We start from the raw sequence: 18,787 nt of genomic DNA, 5'->3' as shown, positions 1-18,787 counted from the left end.
CATGTCTCATCTTCTTCACTTGGACTGCTGTGGAAAGAGCTTTTCTATAGGAGGAAGCCCCCAAAGTAAAAACTGAAGCAAGTACAGGTGAGGAGGGGCCAGATGGAGGGAGAACACTCCAGGCAAAGACAGAGCCAGGACCAAGGTGTGGAGGTGGGAAATATCCTGGACATCCAACAGGAAGTACAGGCTGGTACAGAGAATGTGTCAGGGTGGGGGGATGGGGTGTCACTCTCGGCCTCAGTTTCCTCATCTGGGATATGAAGACAAAAATGAAATCACCTTTGTCCTCAGGAAGCTTATATTCTACCTAATTCGTGACAAAGAAAAGGGGGGAGTGGCGCGTAGTCAGTGCAATTCCATCAATAAACATGTATTAACTACTTACTGTCTGCCAGCCTAAGTGCTGGGGATAAGAAGGCCGCAACCTTTTCTCAAGCTCACATCTACCAGGGGAGCCAGGCAAAAGAGCCCCAGCTTTGTTCAGAGCCCAGAGCAGGGGAACCACCTTGCCCAAGGTCACACAGCCACTACAACATACTGTCCTTTTATGTCAAGAACTATGGGCCTGGTGTGGAACCTTAAATGCACAAGTCGATTGACACGGGCCAAGGGCAGGGTGACCAGAAGGCAGAAGATCCCCCTCAGTCTTTGTATCAGCAAGCACCCCAGCGTCCCCAGGGTGGCTGCCAACACGGGTTCTTAGATCTGCTTTGTTAAAGGAAAGCAACTCAAAATGGGTTAACAAGCTTACTTTAATCAGTCAAATATGTATCCTTTACCTAGTTCAGGGGAAAAAGGTCAGCACCCTGAACTTCAGAATATACAGACAGAATTATCAAGACAGAGAAACAGATCAAGTAGACAAGTTTCCAAACTGTCCAACCATTACATCCATACCAAATCAACATCTGGGTTTTTCAAAGCCGGGGGGGCTCTCAACAACAGCTTCCCAGAGTCTCATCTGATCAAATCACAGAACACTTCTCAAAGTGAGCCCCAAAGCAAAGCCTCAAATCAGGGTTTATATAGCTTGCTCCTGGCTCAGAGAATGTAACAACCTACTGGACCCACTGGCCAATCAAAAAGTATCTACTGAAAAACAAGCCTCCCACCCCAGGCTCTGGGTGCACTTTAGCCTAGGGGCAGGGAAGATCTTCAAATTTGCATTCCCATTACAATCCTCCTGCAGCCCTAGGTGTGATACCCCAGGTCACACTGCTCTCTAGATACAGCTGTTCACCAATGTTCCCCAGGGATGGTGCCCTGCAATCGCAGACCATCCTCTTCCCCCACCTTGTCCAAGGGCCAGCAGGATTGTAGCTGATGGGATGTCGCCTCTTTCTTAGGATGGCCCTCCACATGCTGCACCAGCTACAGGGATTGCAGCAACGAGGACCCTGGGAGATCAGTGAGGCCAGCTCTTTCTTTCAGCAGGTAAGAACAGGGAGGTCCACAGAGGATATGGCATTGGCTGTTCAAACACTCAGTGCTACACTCTCACCCCTACCACCACATGGCCGAGCTGTCTCAATTCCCCAACTCCCATCCGGAGAGACTCTTCTCTGGAATTCATCACAGGTGGTTTTAAATGTGACAAGAAGGCATTTCCAAGTTTCTGCACAGGAGAGCCAGACATCGCCCATCCCAGGGCCCCCACGCCCCTTCCTCCGCCCAGGCATGCAAACCCAGGACCTATTTCTCACATGCCATGACTAGCTGAGCAGAGTCTGGCAAGGCTGGAATGTGAGGACATGAACTTTCTTCTTCTGAGGCATTCCTGTGCTCCTTGAGGCCACCCAGCCCTGGAGAAAGCAGGGAGAGTTCAGAAAGCAGTACTCTTCAGACAGCAAATACGGCAACAAGAACACCAGCTAACTAGTCCTTCCTGCCGGTGAGGCTCCCCCTTCCTCAGTGGGACCAGGCCGGGCTGAGGAGCTCACCTGCTTCTTGCTCCTTGAAAATACACCAGACACTTTTGGTTACAATCATTTCAATGCAATGGGGAGGGGTGAGGAGAGAAAGAGAGAGAAGGGAGGGAGGGAGGAAAAAAAGAAGCAGAGAGGACAGAAGAAGGGGGAAAGGAAGGAGGGAGAAAGGAAAGAAGGGAAGAGAAGAAGAAAGAAAGAAGGAGGGAGAGAGAGCGAGAGAGAAAGGAAGGAAGGAGGGAGGAGAGACAGAAAGAGAGGTAGTGAGAGAGAGAGAGAAATCCATTTTAAATTACAATATTCCCTTAAGCATGAGGAAGGGAAGGCACCACACCCTCCAAGTCAGGAAGGAATCCTATTTCTTATTCCATGGTGTATTTTGAAACCCACACCCAAATAGCCTGAATGTGTATAATTATGTCACCCCACCAGAGATTAGCTAGGTGTATCCCTTCACAAAATTCACAGAGGAATTAAGTACACAAAGGGGGGGGCAGGGAATTAGAGTTATTATTAGCTTTAAAAGAAGATATAGAAGAGTTAACAGCGCTGTAAGAACCTTAGGAATGTCAGAATGAATGCCATTACTTTCTCCCCAGTACCTACATGTTAGGAGGCAAGATGGCAGCAGCTTGACATGGCCCGCTTCGTCCCTGTCCGTATCCCTGATCTGCTGCTTCCCCCCACCCAGGTGACCTGGACTTTACCCTTCCTCTCAGCAATGGTTGCCCTCTCCTGAGCTCCCATCAGAGACCTCCCGACTGTCTCTCCTGCCAAACCCCTTCGAGGAGGACTTTGAAGGCTTTTTTTGTCTTTCACCCAAAGACAAACCATGCACCCAGGCAAGGCACAACTCAGCGCCTTTACATTTATAAAGGGTATACCAACATTCCTCTTTCCTCACAGGGTCATTGTTAATAACGATAACAATCACTCCCATTTTACAGAGAAGGAAACTGAGGCCCAAGGAGATGCTTTCCCCAAGATCACACAGATACCAAGCAACAAATGCAGGATTCCTCTGACTCCAGAGTGCTGGCTCTTGCTCCAGACCCGGTTCAGAGGCCGTCTTTGGTAGTATATCTGGTTTTTCTTTTTTGGAATGCACCAGGCCTTTTGTTTTAACCTTCAAAAGAAGAGAATTTCCTTGGAAAACCCAAAGCAAGTCTGCGGTTAGCTTTGTTCCATGACCCTCACCAAATGATACAGGAGCTGAGTCTCAGTTTCCTCATTTGTCAAATAAGGCAAGGCAATAAACATTTAGTAAACACTTACTATGAGCCAGACAAACTATACTCTAAGCCCTAGAAATATGAATACCAGCAGAAGGAACAAGACCTGGTCCTCAAAGGGGGCAGATAACACACAAAAGCAGCTGAAAGGGAAGAAGGGGAGAACAGGAGAGGAGGGTGGAGGGGGAGAGGAAAAGGGAAAGGGAGAGGGAGGGAGGGAGGGACAGAGAGAGAGAGAAAGAGAGAAAGAAGTAGAGGGGGGAGGAGAATTGGTTGAGGTCCAAAGATTCAGATGCAGACCTGTCAAGGGAATAACAGCTGGGGGAGCCTGAGACCTTCTTCAGAATGGAAGTGGGGGGGGAGGGGGGAAGTGTCACCAAGGTGAGATGGCTGCAGAGGACATTTGAGGAAAGTTCCCAGGTGAGAAGGCAGCTGAGTAGCAGGGGTCACATGCAGAGAGTTTAAAGAAAAGCCAGGAGGAAGATAAGGAAAGGTCTAGGTCCCTCCCCAAAATGGAGATGGTTGAGAGGATCAAACAAGTGAACGTCTGCCTTGGGATCAGAGGTGCCTCTTCAGAAGGGATCTTAGGCCATCTTATAAATAAGGAAACTGAGGCAGAGGGAAGTCCAATGGCTTGCCTGGCCACACAGACATGAAGGGACAGAATTAGGATTCACATTCAGGTTTCCTGACTCAGAATCTCTGCTCGTTTCCCCATACAGACCATCTTCCTCTCCTGGGTCTGCCCCTTAAAGTATTCTAAGTCAGCTGTTATTAATGATTATTATCACTATTCTTCCTTGGCATCTCTTGGGCAACTCCCACCTGGATCATCAGAGGAAGTGCCCCACACCAAAGAAATCCCTGAGCTAGCCCAAACTTAAATATATATAACCCCTCCGCCTAGTAGGAGTCAGGGTGGAGTGGAAGGCAGGGAGCTTTACTGGATGACATGGGGACTGCTTCCTCCCATGTGCAATGTGAAAAAGATTTTAGGGGGTAACCGAGGCTAGGAAGAAGCCCCTGGGACTAGGGATCAGAAGCTGTGGGCTTGATTCCCAAGCCCCTCCACTTTCTAGGTGTGTAATACCTTGGGCAGGACCCCTGGACCCTCTGAGGCTCTCTCTTCAACAATGAAGCAAAGATATGAACTCTCTCCTAACTGTCTTATGGCCTTCAGGGAGAAAAAAGCCCTAGTCAACCTTAACAAGCTATCTGCAATCCTTACTGCCCCCTCACGAGGCTTTTCTTAAGTTCAAATGGGGGTATATTTCACAGAATGTCCAAGTCACCTCAGCTAACATTTCTGCCACGCTCCTGCATTTTACAGATGAGGAAACTGAGGCCCAGAGAGCTGACATCTCACATCCAGGTGACCCTTCCCTGCCAGCAAGGGTAGCTCCATGGGTCCAGACTGGCCAAATGTGAGGTCACCACCTCTTTCCGTAGAACAATTCCTGTATTTTCCGTGATCATAGCCTCGAAGGGCAAGGACTCAAACCCATGTGACCATGGAATCCATTTTTTTTGCACTAATCAGGACCTAGCTCCACTAAATGGGCTTACCCTGGTGAATGAAGACAAAAGCTTTTGTTTGTTTAAGTCCTCAGAGTTTTACAAGAACTAAGGAGCTTTGGGAGCCTATCTGAAAAGTACCTTGGGTATTTCCCAGTTAGCCTAGACATGTGAACAGCACTGCAGCACACAGTAAGGTCCTGGGTTCAAGTCTGTCCTCTGACACATACTAATTATGTGACCAGAAACAAGGCTCTTAACCTCTCCATGTTCCCCCCAAGTCTCTAAGACTTTCAATTGTGGCTTAGGTGGCTGTCTGCATCAGGGGAGTGCCTCACCAGGAAACGAATATGCTAAGGAAATCACAGGATGAGTATAGTTAAAGAAAAGAAAGCCCCAGAGTGGAAGGGCCAGGGTCAGTCTAGATTTGGGTAAAACATGAAGAGCTGGGGGATCTAGTCAGCCGAGGCTCCCTCAGGTTCCTTGTGAGGTTTATTGGGGAGAGGAGCGGACAGAAAAAAGCTTTCTGTGATTTCCAGTTGAACAAAGCACCAGGCTCCCCTTTTCCATGACCCAGATAGCAGGCCTTTCACATTAACCCTCTCATCAAAGGAAAGTTAGAAGAAGCAATTGCCTTTGGTCAGCCTGGGCCTTCAATATCTCCACTCTCCCCAAGCCACTCCAGCAGGGAAGTCTGTCTGGGAATCTTGGCTTCCTGGCTGTTGCCTGGTGGGCCACCAGTGGGGGAAGAATCAAGGGGCTTTGAAACAAGCAGACACAACCTTTGCATGTCTTGGGCCTTTTCCACAAGCTCCCAGGGCCTCTGCCAAGACTGAGGGCCACAGGAATCCTTCCCTATGGGTGTGCTCTGCCAGAGTGCAGAATGAACTTTTCAAAATGACAGAAATCTGTATGTGAGGGCTGCCAGGTTGGGAACATGGAACAACTCGGCGTGGGTGTGCCTGGGGGTGCATATGTGGGTGCAAAAGGGAAACACAGACTTCCGGCTTTGGCTGTCCTGTTCTCTGCCCCATCCTGCTCTTACCAATATGCTTCTGAGCCCTCTTGGGACCAACTGAGATATCTGTAAAGGGCTTAGCCCAGTGCCTAGCACACACTAGCTTCTTCAGCAATGCATCTTCCCTTCCCTTCCCTCTTAAGATCATACTTTCAAAGGACAGAAGGAATCTTAGAAGCCATCAGTCCAACCTCCCTCATTTCATCAATGAGGAAAGTAAGGCACAGAGGGCTGACTGACTTGCTAGGGCAGGGGTCACAGAGCCAGCATGTACCTGAGATGGAACTCTAACCCAAGCCCGGTGTCCCCAGGGTAGGCCACGCAGCGTCTCTGTGCCACCCAGTGATGGGGGTGGACCACATGCCCTCTCCAGCTCTCCATCTGTCCTGCTGACTGTGACCCCACAGAAATCCCAGGGGCACGTGGCATTTGGAGTCAGAGAAGCTAAATGCCACATCTGTGCCACCTGCAAAGCCTAGGGCAAGGCCTTCCTTTCCTCTCTGGCTTTGTTTCCCTGTGGAATTAGCTGCCCTTCAAGGGAACTCCCAGATCTCAATCAATCCATCCATCAATCCGTCAGCCTTGATAAAGGCCTCCCCATGCTAGGTGCTAGGAATGCAAAGAATCCCAACTTGCAATGGCCTGCCCCCATCACATACAGAGGATGCAGGGCTGGCCTTCAAAAATATTCCAAAATTGTGGGGTGGCTAGGTGGCACAGTGAATAGAGAACAGGCCCTGGAGTCAGGAGGACCTGTGTTCAAATCTGGCCTCAGACACTTAACACAAAAACTAGCCCGTGACTTTGGGCAAGTCACTTAACCCCAATTGCCCTCCCAAAAAAAAGCAAAAAAATAAAAAAATTCCAAAACTGTGAGCTTCCTTTCTGGGGCAGGAGAGCCAGACATGCACCGATCATGGCCTGTATTGCTGGTTACTGCCGGGTCACTGCAAAGCTTATATTAACCTGTCTGGAGCCTGTGGGGAAAAAGCTGCTGCTACCACAGCGTCCCTCAAGGCCTTTGCCCAAAGAGCTGGGTCACATTCATTTTAGACAAGGGCCTTCCCTTCTCCCACCTCAATGTCAACTGTCCTTGAAAGACGCAAAGGCCTTTCTTTGTAGTATAAAAGAACTGGAAACAAAGTGGGTCCCCCCAGCTGAGGAAGAGCCAAGCAAACTGGTGTGTGTGGTCACAAGGGCACAGGATGATTCCGCACGAAATGATAAAAGAAAACTCAGAAGCTGAGAGTCTGGCAGAAAGTCTCAATCCTGCCTCGCTAGCTGTGTGACCCTGCACAAGTCACTTCACCTCGATCTGCCTCAATTAATCAATCAAATATTTACTGATCACCTATAACACCTCAGGAACCATGCAAAGCAGTTTCCTTATTTTATAAAATGGAGTGCTCTATGCCTGCTGGCTATTATTGTAATTAATCCAGATTAAAAGAAAGTGAAATGAGTAAAACCCTTAGCTTCAGGCACTGGCATGCTCGCTGGAAGTTCTCCACTGGGAGCTTCTAGATCCTGGGAAGGGACCTCAGAGGCCACTGAGATCAACTCCCTTGGTTTCAGAGATGAAAAAAATGAAGATTAGGATTCGCACTCAGGTCCCTTGGTTTCAACTCTAGTGTTCAACTGTTCCCTGTGCAGCCCTGGCCTCCCTGCTACTGGGAAGACAAACGATACCAAGCAAACCTGGAAGAAAGCTCCCTGAAGGTAAGGACTATTTCATCGCGTTGCTGTTATCCCCAGCACCTGGCAGGTCCTTGTCACCACCAGAAACTTCATACGTGTTTGGGGTTGCTATTTGTTAAAGCTTTTATGATTGCTGCATTGGAAGGGTCCCCAGCTGGCCCTGACAGCCGAGGAGGGCAGTGACCCCTGCACCTGCTCTTCTCACTGCCCAATAATTCAGCATCGATTATGTTTACCCCGGACCTCCAGTTAGCTGCGCCTCCACTCCCCTTCTTCCCCAAACCTTCAATCCCCAGACTCAGCCCTTCTTCTTAGGAAGCAGGGAAGGCACTTAGACATTTCTATCTAGGAAGATAATTGGGTTGGAATGATTATGGCATCCACTGGGATAACTGGGGGGGGGGGGAGGAGAGGGGGTGCAGCATTTGTGCTGATAAAGTCAATCAGAAGCCAAACATTTATTGGGGGTTTACTATATACCAGGAGCCGTGCTAAGGCCCTGATACAAGAAAGGCAGTTTGGGACAAACAGCTATGTCTGGTCAGCCAGAGGGAAGGCAAGGAAAATCTAATGTTTAAATATTTAACCTCTGGTTTCTAGAATCACAGAACTTTAGGGCAAGAAGAAATGTGCATGGCCATAAAAGGAGTCCCCATTGTAATCTACCACGGCTGGAAAATCTCCAGGGAGGGGGAACTGCCCCTCTCCCTGGCGTGGCCCATTCCACTGTGGGACACATCTAATAAGGAAGTGTTTCCAGACAAAGTTTAAGTAAGCCTCCTGGCTCTACCTTCTGTGTCAAATGGAACAAGTCTACACGTAAATCTCTTCAACAACCAGGCCCTTTCTGTCTATCCAGTCTTCTTACACAGTATTTCTGTCCCCACACAATCCAGTCCCAGGGGCTCCCAACACTCCCCCACCTAGCTCCGAATCCCACGTGGCCCTGGCTCTCTCCCATGCCTAGAAGGGTTGGTCTATCCTCCTCACCTCTGCCTCTACCATCTCCTGTTTCACGTCACCTCTGACATGGAGCCCTATCTAATCACACGACTGCTAGTTCCATCCCTCCACAAACTAGCACACAATTCATCTTCTAATTGTATGTATATTTATGTATGGTGTCTATCTATATCAATACTGATGCACGCACGCACACACACATCTGCTTTCTACTAAACTCATTGCTCCCCAACTAACATCCCACTTTCTACAGAAAGCCCTCCTCAATCCATCTTCATTCCAGTGCCCTCCATCTTTAATTATTTCCTGTCTATCTTACACATAACTTTTTGGGGTATGGGGCATTTGTTGGCATCCCATTAGACTGGGAGCTCCTTGAAGGCAGGGAATGTCTTTTGCCCCTTTATATCCTCAGTGCTTAGCACAGGGCCTGGCACATAGAAGGTGATTAATAAATGTTGACTGATTGATTACTGATAGTTGAGGCCCCATTTTCCTCATCTGTAAAATGAGGAGGTTAGACAGGATGGTCTGGGAGGCTCTTTCTATAATCTCTGGTCACTTGGACCTTGAGAGGGATTACACAAAATGGTCTCTAAGGTCTCCCTCCCATCTCAAACATGAGGATTTTAGGAAACCTGGAAGGAGGAAATCCAAGCTGGGTTTCCTGTACCCAGGAGAGCCATTGTGGCATAGGGGCCAGAGAGCCTGCCCCGGGGAGGCTAAGGCCCGGCTTCTAGTCATTCCTCAGTCACCCCCTGACTCTGGAAAGATCTCTCTGTTTCCCCACCTGTAAAACAGTTAGGAAATGAAGACACTGAACTCATAGCTTGGCCCTGAGGACCCCAGGAAATGACTTGTGTAAAATGCTTCCCAAATATTCAAGGATAACATAAAAGTCAACCAAGGGCTGTTGATTGTGATTATCAAGATTTCCACTGCCAGGAGATCTCCAGAAACAGTTAAATGAAAACCCTGGGCCTGGGCCTGGGCTCTGCGTCTGGGGAGTAGAGAAGGGGGATGGCAAGCTTGGCCCCACAACTCCCTTTCAGGCAGACTTTTGAAAACTTCAAAGTCAAATGCACCCTCCATTCATTTCTAAGAAACTGCCCTTGCCTCTAGTGGGAACAAAAGCAATATAAAGAGAACTTGCTTTAAAAAATGGAAATCTAAGCCCCAAATGGAAGGGGTGGCAGATCCTCCCTGAAGCCCAGCATGGAAATCAGCACGGTCAAGTCCAATATGGCTTTACTGCTCTGCCCAACTCAGTGTTAGCATTCTTAATTTTTTTACTAAGAAAATCCAAGCTCAGTTAAAGGAGGGTTTTTGTTTTTCTTCCTCAGAGATTTGTGAAAAGAACTGAGGGGTTTTAAAGCAATTTTGGAAGCCACTTTAAGGACTTCTCAGAGAGGAGACGAGATAGTCTAGCACTGTGGGTACAGAGAGGGCCTAGGTTAAAATCCTACCTCTGACAGGCTGGCTATACACCCCTGAACCAACGGCTTCCTCTATGATGTCCCAGGAAACTTTCTAAGGCTAACAGGTGACAAAGCAAGGCCTCATCCTGGGCTCCTCCAACAATGAAATCACAGACCCCATCACTTTTTAAAAATATCACACAAGGGAAATTGACAACGTTCAAGGCAGTCCAGGAATGCTCCTTCCTTCATAGAGAGCGAGTTCCCCAACACAGAGGGGAAGGGTACCCCCAGCCCAATTTCAAAAGAAACCAAATTAATTGATGGTGTTCAGGAATCCCCCTGGATTCCCAAACTGGGCAGAGTTAACAGGGAAAAACCTGCCTGAATAAAAATAACAGGCTGCTGGGGGGAAAACACACACACACACACACACACACACACACGCACACGCGCACACACGTATATACTTATACACATGCACATACATACACACCTGCACACACACATACACACAAAATAGATTCACCAAAAACAAAAAAAAAAGTATGGCAGACACTTGAGGGGGGGCAGCTAAGGGTATCTATGCTAAGTCAGGATGAGTCACACTGGCAGGTAGGTGGTATATGTCAACAAGGTGGTAGAGGAGAATTGAGAGCTCTCCCATTCTCAGCTTAACAGATGGAAAATGCATAGAATTTGGAGTCAGAGGTTCTGAGTTCATGGTCTGTCTGTGTAATCTGGGCCAAATTACTTCTCTTTCTGGCTCTGTTTCCTTACCTGTAAAATAGAGGTGATCTCCAAGAGGTTACTTGGGGGGAGGAGTACATGATGCTTCTGCTCTGAATTAAGCCAGACCAGGTTCAGTCCTGGACCAAGGAGAGCTGATCAGGCTTCTCCAGCACTTCCTTCTTCCTTACAGACCCCAATCCAGCAGTCTAAGGAAGACCTGGACAACAAAGGTTAACTATGGCTGACATCTGGGCCTTCCCCTTAAACAAGGACCAGCAGGGCCTGCTCTAGGAAAAGTGCTCGGCATACACAGTAGATGTCAGATATAAGACAGCTATTTAAAAGCTGCTTTAAAACCTGGACTCCCTTGGTCTGCATGATCAGGGAAACAGGGCTCCTTCCCCAAGACTACATCAACGGACAAAGAGACTCTGCTAGAAAATAATTCACACCCAGGAAGGTCAGCCCCAAAGAGAGCAGACCTTTCCAGGCATGACTCCCAACCCAGCCAAGGATCCAGATGCAAATCCCGGCTAAGCCAATTTACTATCTCAGAGATGCTGGACAAGGATATCACTTCACTGCCCTGGGAACTGTGAAATGAAGGCACTGGACTCCTATTAGCTCAAAATCTATGATCTGATGAAGCTCCCTTCCCTGTTGGCAGGTGGGGGACAAGAGGTGTAGAATACTGAATGTCAGATGCGCATTGAAAGGAATGATGGATCCACCTAGCAGCCAAGATGCTGAAGTGGATAGAGTGCCAGGCCTAGAGTCAGAAAGACTGAAGTTCAAATCCAGTCCTAGACACTTACTAGTTGTATGACCTTGGCTAAGTCACTTAACCACCATCTGCCTCAGTTTCCTCATTGTAAAATGGGGATCAGAATAGCATACATCTCCCAGGGTTGCTGTGCCCATGTCTTGCTCATACTTGCCACTTAATAAATGCTTGTTTCTTTCCTCCCTTCCCTATGTTTAAAAATCTATGCTCCTAGGGGACCACTGGAATGAGGAAGGGAGGGAGACGGAAATATAATTAGAAATTAAAGATGATATAACAACAAAAGTCATCAATACATTTTTTAAATTGGGTATTTAGACTAGATAATCCCTAAATATTCCCTAAATATCTCTAGATATTCCCTAAAGTCTCTTTGTGCTGTAAAAGTCAATAATTCTCTGACATCTGGAAACCAGAGGTTCTATTTCTTCATCCTGAGGCCCAGATGTTAGTCACCAGGAGTGCTTGGGCTATGTGACCCTGGGATCAGGTTACACTTGTCAGTGACAGTCCCTGACTCTTCCCCTCCCCAGCTGCAAACTTCATTAATTAAGGAGTTGGCTTTTAACAGCACCTTACAAAGCATTTTCACACATAGGCTCTCATTTGATTTTCACCACTATCCCCCTGAGGGTAAGTAGGGAAAGTACTATGCCCATTTTATAGATGAACAAATTCAGGCTCCAAGAGTTTCAGTGACCTTTCCCAGGTAACAAGGCTAGCTGTGGCCCACAGTAGGGCTCAAAGTATTTAATTATCAGTAAGCGATATTCATGTATTAATGCTCCTTCAGTCCAACAGTCTTTAACCTCTTCATGGGTCATGGACCCCTTTGCCAGACTGGTGAAGCCTAGGGACACTTGTTCAGAATTTAAAGGTCATTCCTACACTCATAAATGAAGAAGGTGGAAAATTTCATCAGAGGTTAAAGAAAATAAAGGGGTATGTTTTCCCCCATTCAAGTTCACAGATCCCCTGAAATCTATCCAAAAGCCTTTGGAGATTCATGGACTCTAGACCAAGAAACCCTGATCTAGATCAATTCCCTCATTTTACAGAAGAGGAAACTGAGGCCCAGAAAAGGGAATTATAACTATTATCACAGAGGTAGGCAATCATGGGGACCCCTGGTGTCTACTGCTTGGCTCATATGCTACCTCCTACAGGAAGTGCTGATTTCCCTGGTTAGTCATAACTTCTCCCTCCTCAAATAATCACACACAAGATGTCTCAAAAGTCTTAGTGCAGTTTTAAACTCAATTCACTTAAATCCAGTAGGTGCCTAAGCAACGCACGTCAGCTGACCAGATGGGTTTGACCATTATTAATGGGACTTCTCCATTTTTTGAGGCCTCCCTTTAACAGCCATAGTTAGGTGGTCTCTGACATCTTATAATTTTTTAGGGTCTGGTGCCATGGAGACAAGACTACACTGAGAAGGTGGTAAAGGTGCCAAGTCTAGCTTTCTGCCACTTGGAGCCATGTGACCTTCATTTCTCTGGATCTCCGTGACTCCTGCTCCACAATGAGGGCCATACCTGGCCAGCCCACTTCATCCCACTGTTTTTAGGAGTAAATGGATTAGTGGAGGTTGAAAGCCCTTTGAAGTAGAATGCAGAATCCCATAGGAAACAAAGGGGTCATGGAACCACTATGACTGAGAAGAGACCTTAGCAAGTCATCTAGTCTTTGGCACCTCGAGCGAAAAGCAGTTTTATTGTAGGAGTTGCTAGGAACCCACAAGCAATTATTAAATGTCTAATATGGTAGGTCCCAGGAGAGAGCATGAAGACAAAGGAAAGGGACCCTGCCCCCCTCAAGGACCTTCATTCTAATGGGGGAAAACAAATTAAACAGAGTTGGAAAGGCAGGGGAAATATTGTTCTTGTGCCATAGTATGGAGATGGGCTGGAAGTACCTTGGAGGTCTGATAACTCACTCTTTTATTTCCTATTTGTCCTGTATATAGCTAATTTTGTGTACATTTGTTGGATTGTAAGCTCCTTGAGGGCAGGGACTGTCTTTTGGATCTTTTTGTATGTGTCCCTAAAGCCTCTTAGCACAATAGCTTCCACATGGTAGGCACTTAATAAATGTTTATTGAATTGAGAACTCACCTATGAGAGTCACCCAAACCAAGAAATCCCTATATTGATGTCAGTTATAACCACAGGGGAAAAAAATAAGATTCCTATCCACAAAAACATAAGGATATCATTCAATTGGCTTCCAAAAAGAGATGGATACAGATAAGGGAAACATAAACTCAAGAAAAAAAACTCTCAATTAAAACTAGGAGACATCCACTAAAAACCAGAGAAGGGATTGTTAGGTCTAAGAGAAATCAATAAGTAACAAAACTGGACAAGAAACCACTTATCCCCAAAGTACTGGAAGAGACCAGAAGGAATAATATGGACTTTGGGGATAGGGAAGGGCCTTAGAATTTCTATCTCATGATTCGATGTATGAAGACCCTTGAGGTTCAGAAATGACTTGCCTAAGGTTACATATCAAGCTCGCACCAGCAGCTCCATCTCCTGATTTCTGGGCCAGTGCATTTTCTTTGTCTTTATCACATAATGCTTCCTGCTTTGCCTTTCAATTTCCCCTTCATTTAATAATTGACATTGATATATTATAAGGCAGTTTAAGTGACATTTCATTTGATAATGAAACACACAGACACCCTAGCTATCACACAGATAAGGCAACTGGGTCTCAGGGAAATAGAGATTTGCCCAGAGTGGCGCAGCTGCAATCAGAGGCAGGATTCCAGTTTACCAAGGCCCTCCAGATTTCCAAGCCCAGAGGGCAGAGGTCAAATGGCCAGGTCATAAGGCAGGTAGCTATTTTAGAAGTAGGCATGCTCCCTGTGGCATTTGTAGGCCTTCTGTACGTGAGTGATTATAATCTCACCCCACCTCCAATCCTGTCTAATTACAAACCCCTGTTGTGCCTGTGTGTCTCTCCCCTCTCACATACAGGAATCCCACTGACTTCAAAGGAAATTCTAGATTGTAGTAAGGGGGAGTTGATGCCCACAGGGGGGACAAGCCTGGAGACTTGACTTTGTTTCTTTTTTCCCCATCCCCCCTTAATACCTGCAAAGGCTTAAACTCTAGAAGCTCAGAATAAGCTGAACTTTAGGCAAGTTAAAGATGAGGTCCCTGGATTCCAAGTGGAAGGCCCCATCAACAATCTCCTCAGACTTCAAGGGAGCTGGAAAGCCCTGAGGGCATATCAGCAGCCTTCTCAGGTGGGCATTCTGGAGGCCAACATGCTTACCCAATGAGGGACAGATTAGTAGAACTGGGTCACTGTGGGACTTCGGTTCAGCATAATGGGCAGGGACCCCTGGGGTGAATGGGAGGATCCTCAGTGAACGTGTAGTCTGATGCCTAAAGAAGACAGGGCTAAGTTTTACAACATCCTTAACAGGCAATAGAGTCCTGGTATTGGCTGTGGAGTCAAACTGGATTTGAATCTGCAGCGAACTGGGGCAATTCTAGCTGCAAAAGGCCAGAGAAGTAGTGTGGTCCAACCCCCTTATCTTACACAAAAGGAAACTGAGGCCCAGAGACCCTAAGGGGCCTCCCAAGGTTACACAAGTAATGAATAGCACAGCTCTAAATCCAAACCAGGTCCTTTGTTTACAAACCCAGCACTTCTGGGCTAGGCACAGAGAATGGGGAAAACAAAAGAATGAAACTGTCACTACCCTCAGCAAGCTCACAATCGAATGGAGAAGGGGAACAGACGGACAAGAAAGTAAATACAAAATAAATTCAAGAATGTCAAGAGGGATTGGGATAGGCCTCATGACTTCATTAGCATGGGGAAGTCCCTGGATGAGGAAAAGTCCTCCACTAGCTCTGGCAGGCTGCTTCTGGGAAGCTTGTCTAGAGCCAGGTGCCCAGAGCTCTGGGAGAGGAGTTGTAACGTGCCTTGGGGGAGACTCCCAGGATGTGTTAGGTATGACTTGCCCCAAGGTCCTACTGGATCCAAAGCAGTCTTCCTAACATCCACCACATTTGCCCTCTCTCCAAAATGGATAGAGAGAAGGCCTAGCCTTGGGCTTTCCTTTACTTCGGGAACTCCTGGAGGAGAAAATGCCTTTTCTAATGCGGGACAACACTTTCTCTGCAATTTTGAATTCTTTAGAGCTGCCGAAGAGCACTGGGAGGTTAAGCCACATTTAGCCACATTCATTCAGCCAGGATTTCAGGTCTTCCTGGCTCTAGGGCCAGCCCTATTCCAAGAGCACCAATGAAGGTGGAGAAAGAGGGTAAAGGGAAGGAGGAAAAAAAATGGCAAAATCCTCTAGTAAGAGGAAGGCCCTGGGGCACTGGACTGGGACAGCCTTCTGGACATTGCAAGTCATTTACCCAAGCAAGGCCAGTTTCCTTTTCTAGAAAATGAAAGGGTTGGACCGGATCATTTCTGAGGACCCGTTCTAGCTAGGAAAGGGGATAACTGACCTCAAGTGCCTGGAAACTCTGCCTTATGACGAAAGCATCGCTGTGAACACTGGAAAAAAGAAGTTCTTCCCTCCTTGAACATAAATAGCTGGCAAGGAAAGCTATTTCAGTAGACTTGGAATCAGGTCTTGGACTTGAATTCAAAGCCTCAGAAACCTGCAAGCTGTGTGACTCTCGGTGCCACTGAACATATCTCTGCCTCAGTTTCCTTCCTCTGTAAAGCAGAGGTAAGCATTGCACTGACCTTACAGGGATTTCAAAAGGTTCAAATGAGAAGGTATTTCAAGTGCTTTGCAAACTTAAAAAAAGGCTGCACACGTTTAGGTATTCCAAAGAGCTGACAGTTTTAAAAAGTGTTTCCCCAAGTACAATGTAGACAACGGGGAACTGCTACAGAAAAGCCAGCCTGGGAAGGGAGAAGCGGCTTCCTCAGGGAGATCGAGGCCCGGCAGAGCCCAGGGCTCTCCTGTTTCCAAGCACTACATTTCCTCTCTCTCAAATGCTTCTTACAGTGCCCCGCTCCCTCTCTCGCTTGGTCTCCTGCTCTGACCTTCACCCTGTATGTGGCCAAGGGGGACAGTGCTCACCCTTCTCTGCCACCCCCCACCTCTCGGTAAACCCGCAACAGTTGATAATGGCTCCAGGAGTGGAGGAGATCAGCTTTCAGAAGCACACACACACACACACACACACACACACACACACACACACACACACACACGCACACGCACGCACGCACACACACACACACACACACACACAACTCCATACAATCCGTTCCCCCTGCTTATGCAGAAACCTCAAACAGGATGAAGGTCAGACAGGGATAACAGGCCAATTTCATTCCAAGCTCACAAGGTGTAAGCAATTTTAATTACGGTCTGCCACTGAAATCACACAAAGATCGGATGGCTTCTCAGTGCAACTGCTCATCAAGGGAGACAAGAGGCTTATAATTGTAACCGGCGCATAATCACGGCTAGTGGCCTCCAAGAGGGAGGCAAGGAGGGAGAAAGCTAAGCTGCCAGTGGCGGCGGCTGCAGCCCGAGGCTTGCCTGGAAGAATGCAAACCGAGGAAAAGCACCGGAGGAAGGAAGCCTTGCCCGCTGCCAAGGGGGAGGCTGCAGCGTGCCGTGGGGCTGAAAGCCCGGCATCTGCGTCCAAAGGCACCGGCAAAGCTTTGGACAGCGCGGAGCGAGGGCTCCGTAGCTTCAGCTGGGCCGAGGCGCGTTCCGCGTCCCAGCCCCCAGCCCCCTCCTCCCCTCCTTTGTTCCAACAATTTGCTCGGATGTAGCAGCGGTTTGCAGGACCAGACAGACTCCTAATTAGCTTGCACCAAACCCAGCTTCATAGTGCCGGGAGAGACTCGTAGACCTTCCCGAGTCCAGGAAGCAGCTGGATACAGAAAATCCCAGGCTCCGGAGTCGGAGGCCCTGGGTTCGAATCTCAGTTCTGCCCCTTAAATAGCTGCGTGTGTCCCTTGGGTAGGTAGATCTTTTCCCCTCCCTAAGCCTCAGTTTCCACAGCTGCAAAAAGAAGGGAGTTGGAGCCGATGGTCTCTGAGGTGACTTGCAGCATTAGAGCTAGGATCCAGTGAGCACCCTGGCTGCCGCCCAGGGACCGAGAGTTTACAAACCCGCTCCCCTCCCCTCCCCCAGCGCTTCCCTTCGGAAGAGGCGCCGGGAGCCCCGCAGCTGGCCAAACTTTCAGCAAACAAGCGGGAAGCAGCGCCCCGCCCGGCCCCCGCCCGCCGCCAAGTTTGGGGAGGACTCGGTCCCGGGGATGCCCGCCGGCTGCGGGGGAAGGGGGTTTGCGTGGCGGGGCACCCACCGGGGCCGGGAGGGGGCGGCCAGGCCCAGCCCAGCTCGCACCCGGAAGGAAGCCCGGACAGCTAGCCTGGTTTCGCTTCCAGGAGTCCCCGCGCTGGGGCCGGAGCGAAGAGAGGATCTCACGGCGCAAATCTCCCAGCTGGCCCCCCAGCAGAGCAGGAGGCAAACGCCGCGGGGGGCGCTGTCAGCTGCCCCCAGCTGGAGCAGAGCCACAATCCCAGCTCCGGGAGCGGGGCCACGCTTACATCTGGGAATCGCGGGCAAGGGAAGACTTGCTGGAAGTCAAGGGGAGCAAGTGTACCCCCTTTAGGACATAGTCTCCCCCCCACGTCCGCTCTCTACCCCTTCCTCCAGCTGTGACTGCTCAAACTTGCCCCGCAGGGGCCAGCCCCAGGCCTAGAGAGCTGGGGGAGGGGGCCACGGCCAGCACAAACCCGTACCCCCTCCTCGGAGCACACCCTGACACTCGGTCTGCACCCCTGCCTGCAGTCAGTCCCCTCCCTCCTCCCTCGATAAGGGAGGCTCTCGCCTGCCACCGATCTTCCAGGCTCGGGGGCGCTTAACAAAGTGGATTACGTCGCCCTCTGGGAGCCAGAGGAAAGTGGGGGTGGGGGGCGGGCCTCGGTGAGGGGGGTAACTGGAGGGCGAAAGGAGAGGCGAGCAGAAAGAAAAAGAAATCAAGTTTGTAGGCGAGCGCTTCCCCGGCCGATCCCCGTCGCCATGCTTAGGATTCCGGGCGCCCCCCCCCCCCCCTTTCCTCTTCTTTCTTTCAAGTAGATACTGAAACTAGGCCAAAACTTTTCTTCCCCTGCCTTTCTCTTAGGCACTAGACTGAAATGTGCCCCACGGAGCCCCATGGAGCTGGGCTTTCTTAGCCACAATGGGCAGACTAATTAGATCATAGAAGCGAGCCAGTGATACTGTAACTAGGAGCCAAACAAGAGTGAAGGCAAGAGGCGAGAAGGGGCCGGAGCCCGGAGACGGACGGACCGAGACAGGGAGACCCGGGCGCAGAGGGAGAACCACGGAGCGCGGAGGGAACGCGGGGCCACGGCAGGAGATTCTGGGGGCGCGGATGCAGAGCCACGGGGCGCGGGGCAACCACGGGGGCACAGAAGGAGATGGGGGGCACCAGAAGGCGATCCCGGGGCGGGGGGGCACAGAAGGAGATCCCGGGAGCGCGGAGGGA

General features: G+C 49.1%; 1 protein-coding gene across 1 annotated transcript in view; it reads right to left on the bottom strand.

Moving 5' to 3' along the window:
- Positions 1-18,787, bottom strand: part of LOC138164870 (protein wntless homolog) — a 129,300-nt gene that overhangs the window by 109,771 nt on the left and 742 nt on the right. The window lies entirely within an intron of this gene.

This window comes from Petaurus breviceps, unplaced genomic scaffold (genome assembly GCF_028583685.1).
Source record: "Petaurus breviceps papuanus isolate PSGF00001 unplaced genomic scaffold, PetGlider_PUasm1.0 207, whole genome shotgun sequence".
Classification (NCBI taxonomy): Eukaryota; Metazoa; Chordata; class Mammalia; order Diprotodontia; family Petauridae; genus Petaurus; species Petaurus breviceps.
Note: the sequence above shows the minus strand (reverse complement) of the source record. Positions and strands in the feature narration are given on the sequence as shown.